Genomic DNA, 19755 nt, shown 5'->3' on the forward strand with positions numbered 1-19755 from the left:
CTTACTTCGCCTTACTTGTTGGCTTTCTTGTTGCTCCCAATATTAGCATCTTAGAACATTGCGTGTTGAAATTTTATTACTTCTGCGTTCTCATCAAAGATTCCTTTAATTTTCCAAATTATTTCCGCCGAACATCTGCTGTAAACTCCTTTAGCGGGAGCAGAAATTGCAGCCTCATTGTTGTTTTTCCCATCCTTGTGGCAGGATTAACATCTCATCTGCCGCGTCTCCCCCTGACCCGCAGAGCAACACACAGACCCTGTGTGACAGTAGCCAGGTTACTTGTTCGTGTCACCCTGTGTCTGATCTCAGTGACATTTTGGGACTTGTCATATTGCTGCAGTGGGTTATTTATAGACACGTGCTTCGTTGAGCAGTTCTACATGATGTACAGCTCAACTGACAATTGCATAAACCAACTCCAGGACTGTGTGTGTGTGCTTTGATTTGATATTGAACATGTATAACTACTGTAAATAATGACTAAATAACAGTTTGAATAAATATTCAGTATGAATGTTTGTCCCCAAAAACTCTACTACTCTGTGCAAAAACCTTTTATGTTGTATTTAATTGTTGCATTTGTTTCAGTTAAGAATATTATTTATATGTTAATGCTTATATACCAACTCTTCCGAGTATTGCTCAGGCTTGAAGAATGTGTAAGATGAATTACTACTGTGGAAAGAAAATAATAAACAGTGGAAAGTACTAAAAATATTTGAGGATATCTGTTCCTTACTTTAAACCACCAAGTCCTGCCTCTTCTCTGTTGTTGGGACAAACTGCCCAGACACAAAGTTCTCTGACTAAAGGACTGGCCATCTAACTGGTCTCACTGGAATGTGGTAATGAATGCAAGTAGAGCAGTGGGTTGGGTATACCCCACCCACCACTGCTTCACATTTTGTCCTAAATGATGTGGAAACTAGTGTCAGAGGGCTAGCATTCATTAATTACACCGTGGGAGCTCACAGCTCTTTGTTTGGCCTCATCTGGAAGAAATGGTAAACATGAATCCACGATTGGCTAATTTTTTGAAAAATAATATTTTCTTTGCTTTTTCTTTCCAGATTTATGCTGCCCACTCAGACAGAAACACCAAGTACATGCTCCCTGAGAACATTTCGCACACAGGTCTGTGTCCTTGTTTATAGGCTGCCTCCCATCTTTAAAACAACTATCGCCACCAGCCATTTCTGTAATTGCAAGGTGGCTCAGGTTGCAAACATTGTTTCACCAGCCTATTCATTATTAATTAGGCACAGCCTGTTTGAGTATTTCATATCTTCAGACTTAAGGACCATCTGTGAGGTGCTGCCCTCTTGTGTTTAGAAAGAGTCTACACTGTATCTTCTTATATTCTTAAATCATAGGGGATTGCTCTTTAGGATTATGACTTGGGTCCTACATTTACAAAAAGGCATCACAGGTGTGGAATTTGTAAGATACAAATACATGCTACTGATTACATTACTGGTAATGTATGCTTCAAACACAGTGAAACATAACATTTATAATTTGTTTCACTTAACTGTATGAAATTGGATCTTACTCACCCCTGCCCCTGTTTTCAAGCATCCAACTTTATACTTGATAACCCCTTTAATATGAATTTACTGTGAGGGCCTTAAATGGCCTATTTTCTGAGTGGTTCTTCATTTAATATTAGAGGGGAAAAATGTGAAACATTACTAGATTCAGGCCAGAAAGAAGAAAGGAAGAAAAGCCTGTACACGTTTTGGCTCCAAATGATATCAGTACTTAAAACATTTCTACAAAATCATGATTTAGATCCAAAGAATCTTCTCTAACTAGAAATAGAAGCTGTTTTGATAGCATTAATGAATTAATTTCTCTAAATAATTACCTATGATTAGGTGCATTGGATACTTACTTGAACTAATGTTTGTTATTTTCTTGGTCAGGAAAATATGCACCTAAATATAATAAAAATGTCTTGGCTAATAACTCAGTTAAAAGTATATTACACATAATAAAAGTCTCAGGTTTGCCAATCAATACACATGTACTAATAAGGAAACAATCTGTTCTTTGTTACTTGTATCTGTTTTAATTAAGAGATCTGCTGCTAACACAATATCAATCTAGGAAATGAAAGAAAAAGCTAGTTTCAGATTAGTTTCTCTGTGGATACCTTCTTACAGATAGTTGTATGACTCAATTCTACAAATTTCCCCCACATGGTGGCAGTATTATACAGTCTATAGGTTTGTCCTTATGTTAGGCGTGAGATAACCCTTTCATTGCTGCAGCATATTGAAGGTCTGTTAAATTAATAACTGATGTAGAAACCGCTTTGTTTTTCCTTTTTCGCTTATGCCATTGAAACACTGAGAATCTGAAATGTCCCACACTGGGACCTCCATAAGCATGCACATCTGCTCATTTGTTGCAGCTGTGTTGGGACTCTTGTGTGTGAATACTCATGTGTTGTGCAGAGTGACCCTGTTAAGAACTTTGCATTTGTTAATAACGTGTAGGTTTTTTATTTATTTATTTATTTTTACATGTTTGTGTAGGGGTACAACACAAACCTTTTGCCTTTTATAGGAACCTGTGGGTGTATAGTGAAATTTATGGTGTGTGTAATGTAAACTACTGTGCAATTTGTGGGGGCAGCCCCTCAGGAAATAAAAGCTTTAAATCAGTTGTAGGTCCAAAGTAAGTACTTTGAAAAATATGCATTCACCTGAATTTAAATCAAACAGCAAGTGAAAAAAGGTGACCCAGTCTACATGCAGGTGTTAAACAAAGGCTCTTTTTGCCTGTGTGCAGGTGTGTTATTAATTGGCTGCAGGGCCTCTGTCTATAGTCTTTCCACTGTGCTAACAGAAACCTTGTGGGGCAATGTCTTGCATTTGGTGGGACTATCTTGGTTCCTCAATAACTGCTTCAATTTCTAACACCTTTTTTTTTCTTACTGAGCAGGTTTAATGTGAGATCTTAACTGAACACAGCAGTTTACTGTGCAAGCGTCAGGATGCATGAAAATTGGGGCTTGGCATTTTTTGATTGACAGTGTGTGTGTTTTTATATGTGTAGGAGGTTTTTTCACATTTACTTAATTATTTCTGCACCCACGGGAGATCCCAGGCCTCTTTAGTCATGTCCTCCATCCTGTTTCGTAAGCGCCTGCTCATATATGGGCATCTTCCTTCCTTCCTTCTCCTCTGTTGCACTGTCTACTTCCTGAACAACAACCCCACCCCTCCCTTCGAATTTCCCTCTCACCCCACAATCACTTACTGTACACGCAAACATGCACGCACACTCCTACTCATGCCGGTTAGCAATGGGCTGAGGCAGGAGTGGCCGGCCCCTCTGCAGGAAGTAGTTTGCTCACCAGTTCTCATGCCGGGTAGCACTTATTTTGTACTTTGCTTTGCGAAGTTTTTTTCCCTCTCATGTCGCACATTCCATGCTTCAAGTTGTTTCTTGGAAAACGTATTTGAAGTGTATGGGAAGTGAATGCGTTCGATAGCATTTCTTTTTCATCTGGACTTTCTTTTGCACTGGTCCCGTGTTCCCAGAAACTGCAGTGAAACAGAGATTTAAGTTCTAGTATTATTTATGTACCTCTAACATGGACTGGCGTTCACTGGGTGGCCTTTGATTGCCCCGAAGGCTTGCAGATGCCACTTGAGATTAGCTCTTCTATCTGCAGAACTATAATGTAGACACATGTTGACTTTGAAGTAGGACAAACAGATTCATCAAGTTTGCAAGTCAAAGAACATAAAGTCTCAGAAGTGTGCAGCTGGGGCTACTTCAGCCACTGATTCTACTTGCTCCTTGTTTACCTGTAAAACCCTTTTCAGTGGGAACCATATGCATTAGACTAATACTATAAATCTACTATGTAGTTTATTGTTAGCACAGGAACCTTCTCCATGGCATGCTTTGTGAGAATAAAACAGAACGTCCAGTCTACCCATCATTATGTAGACATAAAGCCACAAATGAATTATTGCTACAGTTTCAGATGTGTAATTACAATGCCGCCCTCTTGTTGCTCCTGATGAAATATCAGCTTAGTCAACAACTAGGTCACTGCATATCCAGTTTCCATCAATAGAATTTTCATGCAACTGCCATGAAGTTTTGCGCACGCATGCATGGTTCAAGAACTGAATACATTCTCCAGTCTGCAACAACAGAGTTGTTTTCTAAAGATGAACTGAAAGATGATCCACTGCCATTTCCTTATAGAAAAAATAATTGTAAATAATGGTTAACATGGTAAACATGATCCGTTTCAACATTAGCATTATGTGGGTAGGTTAGCAAGATTTTTGTAATTACCCCAGTTGTGGACTGTGTACATCCTCATGGAGGTACTAACACGGCAATAGGCAGTTAAGCTGTGTCCACACAGGAAGCGTTCAGTTGTCCCTGTACTGCATATCTGATGATGTAGTAATGATCTTCATTAATCAATGCATGCAGCTGTCTGCACAGGCTCCATGCATTGTTTAGCTCCATTTCTGTCCTTGGTACACATAAATGCAACTAAAGGCATATTTTTATCCTGCAAACCTGCATTCCTGTTTTGTTTTGTTTTTTGAGCATGCAACTATAGTACCTGTCCACTCCAGCTATAGTTCATACAAAGCATGGGTGACTTTCCCTTGTAGAGACAAAGCAGCAGCTGCTTGTTTTCATATGTATCTGTCATTGTACATGCTACTGTATAGAAGGTATTAGAAAGTGCTTCTGCATAGCAACAAATGTGCCCCGTTTAAAAAAAAAACAAAACCCAACGCTCTAATCATGGTTTCAGGGCCCTGACAATAAACAGTGCACACAGGCTGCTTTATCTGTTCGTGTGCTGTGGTGTCCACTTTGAGACGCTCCTGTGCCACATGTCTGCCAGACGAGAATTCCAGCCACCCTGATCTTTGCTGCGGAAGCCGTTCAGGGAGTGTTGGCGTCCAGTTAACAAACATAAGGGTTTGGCAGTTAAGAGAGGGAGGCCAAGCAGCCGTTGGGATGTCATCCTGCCCAGAAACTCTGCCTAGCCACTGGTTGCATGCCTGGGATTCTTTTGTACAAGCTGCTCTTTCCTGCTTTGATTTTTTTTTTTCCTAAAACATTTTCCTCTACCAGACAGTGGCACAGCGAAATATTTTCCAGTCCAGAAATAAGTTGCTTTTAATTGCATTGCCTTACAAGTATACACTTGGTGGTCTGCGCTGCTGTAAAAATGTGCCTTTGATTGACATTCATTAGAGATGAAACAGGGTGGTATGCAGCTTAGCACTGCAGCCACGTTCCAATGCAGTTGCACTGTTCTCAAAACAAACCGCTCCAACTGGTGCGCACATACTTTCCCTGTGAGATCCTGGTCGGTGCTTTGAATGAATGCAGCATTATAATACTCCAAAATGCATGACTGAAAAAGGCTCAGCCACCATCTGAACTCTCTGCACTGGACCGGGTTTGACTGTCATATCATGTAGGTCATGTAGGCAGACTGAGGTAATCTTTTGGGAAGTTAAATTGCTTATTTTGGATAATAAGCAGGTCGCTATTGCATGAAACTACAGATTTCTGCACTTTTGAAATCGCAGACCTGTCTAGGTCTTTGTAACCTAATGACAGCATAAATGCTCTTACTGATGTAAATGCTTAATTGCCAAGAGATTATATATTGAAAAGCGCTCTGTTTAGCTTTCATTGTTAAAATCGAAGCAGCTGTGATTCACTTCTCAACAGTGACACAGCAGGTCAGAACATGTGGCAGACAAACTGACATTGAAGTTTTGAAGTTGCTGAAGATGCTGAGAGTGAAATGCAAGTCAGTAATGAAATTATTCAAATTTGGTGTTCAAAAGTTGCTTTAACCTTACTAAATGTATGAAGAGTGAAAAAAGAAAGAATGAAGTGATAAAGTAATTAATTTTTAAATGCAAAAGGTCAACCTCACTTTATAATATTCTGCAAAAATGATTTTCTGTCCGTTGTGCATTGTTTAGGAACTAGAGGGGAAAATGTGAACTGCAGCTTGACTGGTTGGTGGCGGCAGTAAATCCTGTTTATTTGGTGTTTTAACTGTCATGACTGGAAATGAGCAGTATCACTGACTGATCTATTGCTCAGCATGCTTCTGACATGAGCCATGATGCATGATGCATGACTACAACACAAAACCTACACTACATTGTAAAACCTTGTTAAAGCTGCAGTGCATGGAAATCTGAAGTCTTATAATCCCTCCCTTCAATGCTTTCTCTTTGGAAAGACGTACTACAGACTTCATTGTTTCTGTCTTGGAGATGAAGGCAGGAGGGGTTGCAGAATTCTTCTTATATCTTACAGAACTGGAATGACAATATTAATGGTTATTATGAGATTACTGCACAATGACGCCATGTTTAACCTCCTAGGACCTGCCGTCCACATATGTGGACATCACATTTTGGGGTATTTCGACCAAAAATACTCAATGTTGCTCTACAACGGCCTGATATCCACTTATGAGGACATTATACTGCTGCTGTTCTATCGAAATTTTAAACGAATATCCTCATGTGGCTCTTATTTTTAAAAAAACAAAACAAAATTAAGGTAAAAAAAAATCAGGTAATTCTTTGTTTTTACATTCATCGGGCCCCAATATGCCCAAATATCAAAGAGAAATTAAAAATGCATGTCGTGGAAGAGTTCGGGTCTTAGGAGGTTAATGGTAGAGCCAGTTAATGTGAAAGTGAGAACTGATTTGCCTTGTAGACTCTGAAGGTCTCTCTGTCCTTTGCCCAGTCAAAGATATGTGCCCTAACTAGTAAAGACATGCTTTTATTTTCATTTTAGCTGTAACTATGTTATTAATGTAGCTGGCAAACATCTGGTGTCTATAACAAAACAACTTTTGTAAGTTGATAGAAAACAAAAACAGAGCTGAAAGAGTAACTCGCATACAAACTTAAAAAGGTATAAAATATGATTATTATTTTTAATTTCTTTTTCAGGAAATCTGTTGAACAAGTGTATTTGCTTAACTGCGCTTTATAATTGCTCCTGTAAAATACATTTAAAATATTTATGATTGAAAGTGTGACTGTTTAAGGTGACACATTATAAATGGACAAGTTAAAGACAAATGCTTAACTAAATAAACTAATGTACTTTCAAATAGTAATTTTGTTCTTCTTCTTCTTATTATTATTTGGGTTCAGTCAAAATGTCCACTGAGATTGCAGTTGCATTCAGACCAGTTAAACTTGAATTTCCGTGAAAACTAAATCCTCAGTGATGTGCTGTATAGGTTTTTGTCATCCTGAAACTTTCCCAAATGTACTTTGCCTCCTTGTGCAGAGATGGGCGAGGTGGATGTTTCGAATTCTTTCTCAGTTAATAATACCTGTTTCATTGCTCTCAACTCAGTGTATGCAAACTCTCTGGTAATAACGTGTTAGTCCAAAGGGCAGTTTAGTAATGGGTTAGGACTGCAGGTTTACAATCAGGTGTCACGAGACATAAGCTGCAAGCACTTGTGTAGTGTCCCTATTAGGACACTTTTGCACGGTGTCCACCCCATCTGCTCTTACGTCTGCAGCCTTGTCTTCTGCCTCTCCCACGGCTGTTCATTGTGTGCTCACTCAGCTCTGGGGTGCTCTAGAGTTCACCGGAGGGAGAAGAAGAGGGAGGTGGGAGAGTTGTTAGTGTGAGGTCAGAAGGCTGTGTTTTTCTTTCCCATCCCTAGCCTCTTTTTATGCCTCTCTGTCCTTTGTTCGTCATGATAAGCAGTCAGGTGGCAGCAGAAGTAGTCTTCCTGTCAGCCACTATCACTTAACACCACCTTCTCTCACTAGTGGGCATGTTTGATTACATCATGCGATTATATCAACTTCTCTACAAAAACCACAGGAAGCTCTCATTTGACTAAAAACCAGACTCTCATTTTATTTGTGCAGACAGTATTATATTTGCAGGTTGTAATCTGCCATGCAACGTGGTATGCCATACCAGAATAAATTTTTTGGTTGCCTCAAAATCTAGCATGCACCCAATGCATGTTAGAGTCACTGATTATTGACAACAAATTTTTTTCCAGTTTATGAAAAACCAGAACATCAGCTTAGCATAATAAAGAGAAGAGTTTTTCAAACTTCAAGTGTTTGTTTTAGATTTCAAAAACACCCATAAAAGATGTAAGCTGCTAAACTTGTTTGTGTTTGATATTGGTATGGAGATACAGTTACTGTATGTGTAAATATGTGTTAAACTTAGCAGGTCTTCAGGTCCAGCTTTCGAAGCTCAGCTTGCCATGTAGTCAAACAATGTAATGCAATAAATATGTGCAGTCTAACTGTCTAATTATCGCATAAATTTGTTAATAAAAACTATATATATTTTTTAAATGGCTCATTAAACAATCCACACTTGCATAGTTAAATTAAAACATTTAATCGATTTGTGTTTACATTGCTCCCATCACTCAAATGTGACCTGTGAGTGCATCAGGTTTTGTTCCATTGGCCACTTTTGAAGTAGAGCATATACCCTGCATGGAGTCGGATACATGAACTACAGATTCTATGTTTCTGACTCAGATCTGTCTTGCTTGAGTCTGATTCCGTCACAGACACGACATATATTTCGGGAAGGGAAGTGCTGTTTCTCAGATGCTTATGAAACATTCTGTGTTGCATCTTGTGCAATTGCATTCTTTGAATCGGCTGAGAAATTGCTACCTTAAGAGCATAGAGTTACTGACGGTTTCCCATTGAGATCCACCTGATCCGGTTCATGATGCCCACTTTGAAAACGCCTCATGATGTGAAGTCTAGAACAAAGTAACCAATAGATGATGCTACAGTGGCTATGTTCATGTACAGTTCTTGCTTAAAAAATTCACACAGTATTTGAAGTATGTTGAAAGAATATATTTAAATGTAGTTTAACATTTACTGACAATCTGGATAAGTACTTCAGACACATAGATTTAGCTTGATTTAGTTTTATGTAGGAGGTGTGATAGTGGAGTCATCAAAAGAAGCGGGGTGGCACTGCGCCTGCACATGTATAGGGCTCAGACTTTAGTGCTACACCACTGATAACACCAAAACTTTGAGTCTGCAAAGTCTATGTGCTGAAATCAAGCACATTTAGAGTGCTTAACTTATTTTAGTTGTAGATCAGTTATCATCCCTGCTTTTTTAAATTGCAGGATGGAGTTCTTACATGAAGATAAACTGGGTCTCATTGAAATGTCCTGACAAACCTCAGGAGGAAGGGGTCATTTTGACCTTGGTAGCAATTGCGAGCACAGCAGCTGATCAAATGAATGAATGTGTTTGCTGATGTCAGTTACAGAATAATCATCTTTTCTTTTCTTTTAAAAAGTGAAAGTGACTAAAATTTAAAAGCAACAAATCAATAAAGAAATAACATTTAAAAAAAATGAGTAGTAGCTTCAGATAAACTTTCCTTTTTAATCCTGGGTAATTGGAGCAACTTTCCACTGACCTGCTTTGCATTGCAGTGGAAAAGAGTAGAAAGGAGAGTAATATCTGAAAAGATGGACACAAAAATCATCTATAAAAGTAATGGACTGCATTGTCTTTGCAGGAGTCTTTTGCACCCTCCACAATATAAATAAAAAATATACTAGATTAGATTTTTACCATCATTAGACTCAGAATTAGACTCAGGATGCTCATAATTTCCTACACGTTCTTACCCTTTTAATCGCATGCTTTCTTTGCAGAAAATGTGCACTGAGCATTGATAAAATGTATGCTAATGAGTTGCCACAAAATGTGGTTTCTTATTTTGCACTTTTTTTTTTAATGGTTGAGTGAAGTGTGAAGTACTGCCTGCTATTAAATGTTCTCAAAATTTTATTTTATAATAGAATGTATATAAAATGTTTAAACCTGCCACCCAGTAGTAAAGGTATAGTGAGTTAGCCTTCCTCTCTGGCAGAACCAGTAAAGAAAGAACAACCTTTGCATGCATGTAAGCTAATAAGTGTATGTGTGATGGTTAGGCATGCTGAGTGTGGGGAAGTGGGGAAAAGGTGAGAGCACTGTGTGTTGGTAACCTTGGAGGAATGGCATGGAAGTGTCAGCTGAATGTGTAATGGTGATACAAGGGAGGACGACCTGCTGACGTTTATCCTTGAGCAACAGAGCATGTAAAAAAAAAAGTTGTAGATTACTTGGTTTGACATGTTATTCAACTGTTCATTCACACCCCTGTCTGTGTTCAGTATTGCTGTTTTTGAAGCTAAATGTGAAGCGTCTTGTGATGTGATGCTGCAGTTTAATGTGGACTGAGAGGAATTTCCTTCTCCCTGTTTATTTTCCCACAAAGTAGGGAGTAAAACGGGTTGGTCTTCTTGCAGAGAAAGAACCCTTTGGAGCTAAATGCATCCATTTCTGTTCATGAATAACAGGGTGGTGCAGTTGGTTAGAAGTGTAAATGCTGGATTATTTAAACAATGAGAGCTGTGACTTGTACGTTGGGTGCCATGTGAGAGCTAAAGGTGGTGCGAGACTGAGGGGTTGTGGGTTTACTGAATTCCTATCTGGTGAGCGGTGCATTGGTTTCTGTCTAGACAAAGCTCAGTTGTCGGGGAGACCCATGCAGATCCAGGACTGCCCCAGGCTCCAGGAAGTATTGGTGGGAGAGAGTAGGCTGTTATTTTTTTTTCCTCCATCCTGCTCACTTTTCTTTCCTTTGGGGATTTCAGCAAATGCAGCCTATTGCTGAGAGTGGGGTTTTTTTTTGTTTTGTTGGTGGTGGTGGGAGTTTTTCTCCCATGATCGGGTGGAGACAGCTTGGTGCATGTGTGCAGTGATATCAGTGGCATAAAAATCCCACTGCTTTCATGTCTCACACTCACCAGGAAATAACATCCTGAATACTCACATTTACAGATGCATACACACTCAGCCACTTTGTGTAGGGCCCATCACAGTTGGATCACAGTTAGAACATTTTTACAAGTAAAACGGGTCTTTAGCTTTCTGATTATGGACGTCCTTTGTGTGGCTCAATTGTCTCTGAGTGGCTGTTTGCAGCAAGATAAGTCAAAGACGATGACTGTCAGTGAGCAGACAGAACTAACTAAGGGTTCATTAACTCTTACACTCAGCCATGCCTTGAGGGCTCTTTCCTGGAGCCAAGACAGATTCTTGTCTGGAGGATTTAGGGTTGACAGCAGACTTATTAACCATTTCCAAAATCTAAGTGATGATAATAAAGTCTGGATAAACACAGAAATATCCCTGCAGACGCCTCGTCCCCTTCAATCTGGATGTCTGGCTTGTCTGGAGTAGGGCGCTAGTAACGTGGTGTCAGGGAGGATTGGGCGATTATATTAAAATGTTAAACTTTTCACTACTGTCAAACAAAGATACTGAATACATTTCTTTGCACTACTTGGGATCAGTAGATAGTTGCCTTCTAACTTTAAAATGAACAAATAGGTGGTAAAAAATGTGAGTGCACACTCTATAACATGTCTTTGTGATGACTCGGAGTTTGTCACTAATTTTGAAGTGGAAACTCATGTGTGCTATTTCAGGAAAGTTCATCATTTCAGATGCTAGTAACAAGACTCAAATGATCGTTTAGTTCACATATTGCAAGCGTAACCCCCGCGAAAGCTTGTGCATTATTGTCTTCAAATACATTTACTGTATGCTGCTTAAAGCATATGTTGGCTATAAACTACATTTCCCACAATGCATTTTGATTGTTTGAACATCGCTTTAAACAATCGGGGGCAAGCGGGAGAACATCTAGCTTAATGTGATGTACCGCCAGATCTGTTGTTTGAATATAGACAACAGAAACATCAGAATCTCAGTTAAAAGCTCATAAAACCATTTCAACAACCACCAAAAAGCTAAATCGGCAAACAATTAACGAACAGGTGCGGGAAGCCAACATCTCCCAGATTCCAAAACTACAGATTTTGTCACTCTCCAACCAAAATTCACTGAACCAGCAGCAAAAGGAGACGACTACTTTACACCTTACGTTTGAAAAACATTGTAATGAATTCCCACTTACTTTGGCTGTCTTCCCTCACAGCTTTCGCTCAGTGTACTTTGAGACCAGTTTCCCATCAAAAATCTCTATTTTCTGCCTTATTTGCTTGCTCATTACGCATCAGTTTATCATTGTGTACAGTGTTGTTGGCCTCCTTTTTTTCCTCCAAAAAATGACATCTGACAAGAGAGCCTAATTTCTGCTATTCAGTACTAAAGAGATTTCAACTTTCTGACAGATTTCTTTTCTTTGTCGCAGCAACTTTTTCTTTAAGATGTAGAAAACAGTCAAATATGTGGCTTCAGAAAGGGGAGTTTCACTTCTCCGGCCCGCTTAAGATCAAAGTGGGCTGTAGGTGGCTCGCAATGTAAAATGAGTTTGACATCCCTGATTTAGATGGAAAACTTTTTTAAGTTAGCCATCAAACAACTGTTGATGGATTGCAGTCAAAGTGGGTGGATGAAAAAATCAACAAGTTTTTAAAAAAGTGTTGTTTCAAAGCTCTTTTTATTACACATGTTCAAAGTGAGTTTTGCAACAGGTTTGCATGATAACCCCCACCCACATTAATTTCCATATTAATAGCAACAGCTGCTGGCTGGCATGTTGTCTTGCATCTGGCCGTCCAGATTTAGCTTCAGACATGGTGGGGTAGTTCCTCTTTTGTCCGTCTGTTGCTCTTCTGTATTTGTCAAATAAAGGCAATATCTCCCAAAGCCAAATCTAATTTCTTTGGAAAATAATCAAAGCAGAGGGAGGAGGAAACTGAATACAGCATGATAAAGTGTAGTAGAAGAGAGCAGCACCTGGTTTGGGGCTTTTTAGCTGCTTGTCTTTCACTAAATTCCAAGTACATAAAAGACAAGTTGCCAGAACTTCAAAGAGCATTCTAATCTATAGATGTCATTCACTGTACCTCTCCACAGGGTGTGTATGAAAAAGACCAAGATGAACTTATTTCTCAGGGAATCAGAAGCACATTAGTCAAAGCTTTGAACTTTTAAACGGCTGCGCCTGTCTGCAGGCTGTGTGACCGAACATGCACACGCTCTCAAAAGAAACCTGTTTTTCCGCACATGGGGCCCAGGTGGGAAGAAAGGACAGGCAGACGGAAACTGGAGTGAAAATCTGTTGTCCTAAATCTGACCTCACCCTTGGTTTAAAAAAAAGAAAAAAAATCTGCATGCCAGTAGTTCAGGAAATGGATGTAAAGTAAAGTGAGAAGCTCAGAGAGAAACTTGCAGCCTGTGACTCAGCGGCTCGGAACCCCGATCTCCTTTTTAATCTGCAGCGCAAACACCGACACCTTCTGTGATTCTTTTCATGTCTGCTGACTTCACACAGTTAGGTGTTCAAAGCTTTTTGGACAGCACCGCCGACGCCTTTAAAGTCTGTCACCATCAAAGCTTGTAATCGATGATGCTCATGCACACATTGAAATGTTATAGCATTAGTCATACAGTTTGCCTCCTCCAACACTCAGAAGAGACGCTGTGTGTTTGTCTCTCTTTGGGAGGCCTCTGTCTCTTTCCTCTGCACGCCTGACTGGGCAGTCTGGTTCCCTGATAACATCAGGCTGTCTGAGATTAGTGCTCATGAGGGCGCAGTTAAACTTGTAAAAGCTCACAACTCCTGTCCCAGTTGCCTCTGCTGTGAACAATGCAAAAATAGCTGTTGTGAGTGTGGCACAATACTGATAGCCTGTCTGCATTGTCACTGTGCCTCTCAAATGAGCCTAAGCCTCAGAGCTTATTGTAGAGGCTGCCACAGATCCTGGCCCAGGAGTAGACTGTGGAGCCTGCCGGGGTTGTCTCAGTGTAAGGGACAGATAACAGAGGTGCTCTGTGTCCCACGGAGCAACACTTTTGTAACTGCAGCTGATAACTAATCATACAGGACATGGTTAGTAGCCTGCCTTTAGTTGGGCAAAACAATGAATAACACCTTTGTATGCAATAGATAGGAGTTAATGAAGCATTTGTTCTTTATTGAAGCAATTAAGTATTATAAATAGTGATATATTGCAGCAGAGTATTGAAATTACATAGTCCATCCAAAGCTGTAGTTGCTCCCCTTTGGCTTGTAACATTGCACAGAGATCTGCCTGACCAAACACTCTTAATGGCTTACTGACATATTATCATATGTGTGCTGAATCCTTCAGATCATCAAAGAATTTGTAATGTTAGACATACACAGTCCGAGTAAAGACAAAATGAAGATTTGAAATGAAAATATGATTTATTAAAAGCCAAAAAATATCCAAACCTGGTCCTTTGCGAAGAAGTAATTACCCCCTAGACGTAATAACTGGTAGCGCCACCCTTTGCACTCTATCGTGTTTGTGATAGCTGTGATAGCTTCTTCGCTGATATATATATTTTTTTCAATTTAGCCACTTTGGAGGGGTTTTGAGCATCTCAATGTGATTTAAGTCCAGACTTTGACTTTTACATATTTAAAAAAAAAATTATTCATTTAATTTGCTGGAGTATTTCAGAATCATTTGTACTTGGTAAATGGCCTGTATTTGTATAGCGCTTTCCTAGTCCCTAAGGACCCCAAAGCACATTGCACCCACATTCACACACTGGTGATGGCAAGCTACATTGTAGCCACAGCTGCCCTGGGGAGCACTGACAGAGGCGAGGCTGCCGAACACTGGCGCCACCGGGCCCTCTGACCACCACCAGTAGGCAACGGGTGAAGTGTCTTGCCCAAGGACACAACGATTGAGACTGTCCAAGCCGGGGCTCGAACCGGCAACCTTCCGATTACAAGGCGAACTCCCAACTCTTGAGTTGCCCAGCTTGAGCTTCAGGACATGAGCTGTTTCTGTGTTAGTGTTAGTTTCATGCCAGATATAACAGGACGCAAACCTTCCAGAAATATCAACTTTTGTCTCATCAGTCCACAGAATCTATTCATCAAAATGTTTTTTTCCGTGTTGTTTTTGGTCAACAGTGGTTTTCACCTTGGACCTCACCAGTAGATTCCATTTTTGCCCACTCTTTTTTTTTTTTTTTTTTTTTTTTAAATATTCTGAACACTGACCTTAACAGAGACAAGTGAGTGCTGCATGTCCGTAGTTCTGGGTTCTTTCTTGCTCCTGGAGTAATTTTGGTAGGCTGGCCACTCCTGGGATGGTTCAAGGTTCTTTATTTGTCACATGCATAGTTATACAAGTATAACACACAGTGAATACTGCAAGCAGGCAAATTCTGTACATTAATATGAATAGACATCTGACTATTTTACAGGATAGACAATATAAACATGTTTAAAATTAAAGGAGTTGAAATGTACATTGTGCCTGGGTTTAGAGTGTCTGGAAGAGAGTCCTGTCTCAGTCAGTTATAGATGATGTGAGAGGGCGGGTGTGTGTGTTTAGGGCACGGATGGCTTGGGGATAGAAGCTCCTCTTGAGTCTCTCTGTCCTTGCCCGGAAGATGCGGAACCTTCTACCAGATTGCAGAAGTTGGAACAGTTTGTTGCCAGGATGGGACGGGTCCTTCAGTATCTGCGCTGCTCTAGTCCGGCATCTCCTGGTGTAGGTGTCCTGAAGCGGGGGGAGAGCAATCCTGCAGCAGCGTTCTGCTGTACGGATCACTCTCTGGAGAGCCTTTTGGTCCTTCACACAGCTGTTCCCAAACCACGATGTCATGTTCTGTGTGAGGATGCTCTCCACAGCGCCTGTATAGAAAATCCTGAGGATCTTTGGAGAAACCCTGAACTTCCTCAGTTGTCGTAGGTGATACAGGCGCTGCCTAGCCTTTTTGGTCTGGACCTGAATGTGGGCAGCCCATGTCAGGTCTGAGGAGATGTGGACACCAAGATACTTGAAGGACTGCACCCTCTCCACTGGAGCTCCATTGATGATAATGGGCTTGTAGTCTCTGTGCTGACCCCTTCTGAAGTCCACCACCAGCTCCTTAGTCTTCACCACTGATCCCAGTTTTTGTCATTTGTGGATAACAAATAAAGAACCTTGAACCTTGAACGGCTTGCAATCTGGCTATTAGTCTTTCCAGACTAATAGATATAAATAACATTGTTTCTCATTTGTTCTTTAGATCGTGGTATGATGTGTTGCGTTTATAGATCTTTTAGCTTACTTCATATTATCAGACAGGTTCAGATTAAGTGATTTCTTGATTCAACAGTATTTGAAATAATTACACTTGTGTCTCTATTGAAATTGAGCTCAGCTTTCCAAACAATATGGTTAATTAATGAGTTAACTCTGAATTGAATCATCATGTAAAAAATGCATTTTGTTTTTATTCCGGTTATCTTTGTCTATTGTTGTTATTTGTTGATTATCTGTAAGTGTGATGAATATTAAAAAAAGAAATCAGGAAGGGGGGAGTGCTTTTTCATGACACTGCCACACTGTTGACAGGCAATGCGTCAGTTCTAACCCAAACCCTGTTATCAGGATGAATACCCTGGTGCGTGTCCTGCTTGCACTTTGTTTATTTTCTCCACTTGCTGATTTGCTTTATTTTTCAAGGTCCTTTTCCTGTCGATTAGGGTTAGGAAAATACTGTTTTTCAAGTTGAAATATGCCCTCTCACAATAGTAACCTTGCTTGTAGGAGTTTTCCGTTACACCCACATATCACTAATGTCATCACCCAGTGCGTAAGGGTCCGGAAGCTAACCTTGTTCCTAAATGAGCCATGTGAGCTTATTTAGTAAAACAGAACTAAAAGCCTGGGGATGAGAATGAGCTGAATCGATGCATAAAAATCTAGAGCTGTAATTAGCCTGAAACATGCAAATCAAAGACCAGCAAGTGGGCTGTAAGCCAGCTAAATAACAGGCTTCAGTATTCTATTGCAGTGCTTCTCAAAGCACGGAGGCATGGAGACACTGCAGGTTGGGCGCACATGCAGGTGGAAGTGCATCACCTTGGGAACTCTTACAGTTTGGTTTTCTGTTACTTTTTGTTCTCACTAGCTTTTTACTTTTGTGGTTACTCTCATAACTCGTGTTTATAAAAAAAAAAAAAAAAAAAAAAAGCTTAAAATTGCTCACTTCACAGTAACTCTGTTTGGAAATGAAAGCCACTTCAGTAACCCAACCTGCCATTACCCAGTGCCACAGGACAGGACACTTTGTACCTAAATGAGTCACAAATTTAATAAAATACCACTAAATGGTGCCTGGGGAATGAGAACGAGGTGTATCGATATAACGGCGCAATAAATCTCTAATTAGCCTAAGGTTTGCACGTCAAAAACCAGAAAACAGACCAAAATGTCAGTTAAATAACAAGTTCACTTCTCAAACTGTGGGTCTTGGAGCCACTGTAGGTGAGAAAGGGAGATGCCAAGTGAGGCTTTGGAACTGGAACATGCCAAAAAAAAAAAGAGAGCATGAGAAGCATGCAGTGGGGCAATTTAAGTCATTTGTAAAGCATCAAGAAAACGGTACCCATGCTTTTGAATGTTGCACCGAAAATTAATTTGTTCAGTTGTATGTTTGCGTGTGCCTATCTTTTTCCACCCTCTTGACCATTTCACTCTTGAAAAAAAAAAAGAAAAAAGAATTGTCTCAGAAAGGTTATACACAGAACATAATTTTAAAAAATGAAGAATTTGCAGCACCAACAGCCAATTCTTGAACTCTTGCTAGTCACGGATGGAAACGGGAATAGTTTGAGCTTTCATTAATGAGTTTTGCAAATTTTTGTAGCAATCACTCCCGCTTTGAGCTTGTTAGGGTTAGGGAGGACCATATGGACCAAAGAAATGATAATAACAGCTAAGGAGTATTTCAGTACACATATGGGCATATGATATGTCATTAGGTCATTAGAGTATTTGGTCAGGCAGCAGATCTGTGTGCACTATTACACACTAAAGGGCAAAAGCTGCTGTCATAAACTCTGCAGGACCTCTGTGCTGGCACTGTGAGGGCCCACCTGTGCAAAAGCCCTGAAGCCACATCAAAGTAAGCCCTCTGCTGTAAAACTTCAAATATGTTTTCATCAATCCTTTCAGTATGCCACATGTTTACATTTGCCACACATAAGCACACACGCTAGATGCAGACAGGCGCAACACAGCTGAAGACATTTCAGACATTCTTTTGGCTAGCAGGATCTTAAAGACTCTGCCGCACTTGGTATCACACACCCGCAGTGATAAAAGTTCACTACTTGTTTATGTTTGTTTTACTGGAATGAGTGCACTTTTTTTTTTTTTTTTAAACCACGCATTTGTTTAATTGAGGTCTTATTTCAAAAATAAAATTTCTAGTGTACTAAAAAGTGTTCCTTGCAGTAGGAACTATCTGCATATAGTGCAGTGGTGGTTTTAACTCAGGAATACTTCATGTTTTTCAAGAAGTATAAAACATAAACAAGCTCATTCGGGGCAAATGAGCTTGTTTATGTTTTTTGACTTTGGGGCAAATCCAGGTTAAACATTTCTTGTATTTGAGTATGCATGCTATAAACCAGTCCGGTTTGCCTCACTACAGTACATACATATTACGGGAAAAGTATGGGAGTTTTTTTTCTTCTTCAAGAAATATAAAAATACTCATTTTATTCAAATAGCTTTAGTACGGTCAGAATCTTAAGGAGAACCTACAACAAAAGTCACATTATTGACATGCATGAAATTTAGAAGTAATTAGTTTATTTTGATCCCTCAGAAGCAGCAGGGTTACTGTAACACTAGTCACTGCCTTGACTTATAATAAGGGATTACTTGGAATCCAGCTCATTTCAGGAGAGGGACCTCCCTGTATCAGACAGTTCCTTTGAACGAAGTTGCACAGCAGAGTCTGTGTGTGATGAACCAATCCTGCTGGAAGGATCTGTAAACCCATTCACCTCTTTCAGTCTGGCTGCTGAAGACAGTATGCCACATCTGGTCTCTGCGGTCTCCACGTCTCTGTGACTGGTGGACGATCACCTCCCAGCAGCTACTTTTTAGCTGTTCTCATGAGTTTTTTTTTTTTTTGTAACCTGGAACTTATTTTTTATTGCAAATAATTTCACTTTGTTTTTCTTATGAACTTTTTACAGCTTTCTATAGAAAGTGGTATAGGTTATAAATCTTTTCACAAATCAGCAGCAGAGCCAAAATAAATCAAGCAATTTGATAAATCGGGAAATAGCACAAAAGGTTTTAAACCTTTTATCTGTTTAATGTGCAGAAAGAATTGTCCATGCTTTTACTTTTAGTTGTCTGGATGTGCAGCTCAAAGGATTATCAGGTAAACATCCTAATTTCAGCTCTACAGGAAATATGACCACTATAGCACCTGTACTGAGGTCATTGTATTGGCTTTTGCTTGTTTTAGAACTAAACCCCTAATACTTTTTTTCTTCTTCATTGCCTGCTTATTCTGGGACATCAGTCAAAAGTGGTGAAGTGTTATGGATCTTATGGGTATATTCTTAGTTATTTTATTTATTCACTTGCTCACGTCAGTCTGTTGACTTAGTTTCATATTATCTGACTAGGTTTGTGCCTGCAGCCTCTGTGGTAGCTCGTGCTTTGTGCAGCACATTGTGAATCCACCTAGAATGAAATGTGCTGTATAAATAAGTTCTGCTTTCTTTCTTGCCTAATAGTTTAAGTGAGAAGCTGAATCTCTAGAAAAAAAGTACATTTATTTCAGAATGGTTTTTATTTCACTCTTTGTATTTTAATAACATCATGGACACAAACTGGCATGATCTGACAGTGTTCCACTGAACTTCTTGAGA

The 19755-nt window shown here is 39.8% G+C and overlaps 1 protein-coding gene across 2 annotated transcripts in view; it reads left to right on the forward strand.

The window, feature by feature from the left end:
* The window catches only part of gng12b (guanine nucleotide binding protein (G protein), gamma 12b), a 28417-nt gene that overhangs the window by 3349 nt on the left and 5313 nt on the right, over window positions 1–19755 (forward strand). Inside the window, exon 2 of one of the 2 annotated variants that reach the window (XM_086283195.1) lies at window positions 1074–1137. The exons of the other annotated variant lie outside the window; for it this stretch is intronic. The gene's annotated coding sequence lies outside the window, so the exon portion shown is untranslated. The remainder of the gene's footprint in view (window positions 1–1073; window positions 1138–19755) is intronic. 2 annotated transcript variants of the gene reach the window in all.

Source organism: Aulonocara sp. 'chitande type north' Nkhata Bay, linkage group LG23 (assembly GCF_057382095.1).
Source record: "Aulonocara sp. 'chitande type north' Nkhata Bay isolate Kocher_YH1m ecotype deep benthic linkage group LG23, A_spYH_male_GT1.1, whole genome shotgun sequence".
Classification (NCBI taxonomy): domain Eukaryota; kingdom Metazoa; phylum Chordata; class Actinopteri; order Cichliformes; family Cichlidae; genus Aulonocara; species Aulonocara sp. 'chitande type north' Nkhata Bay.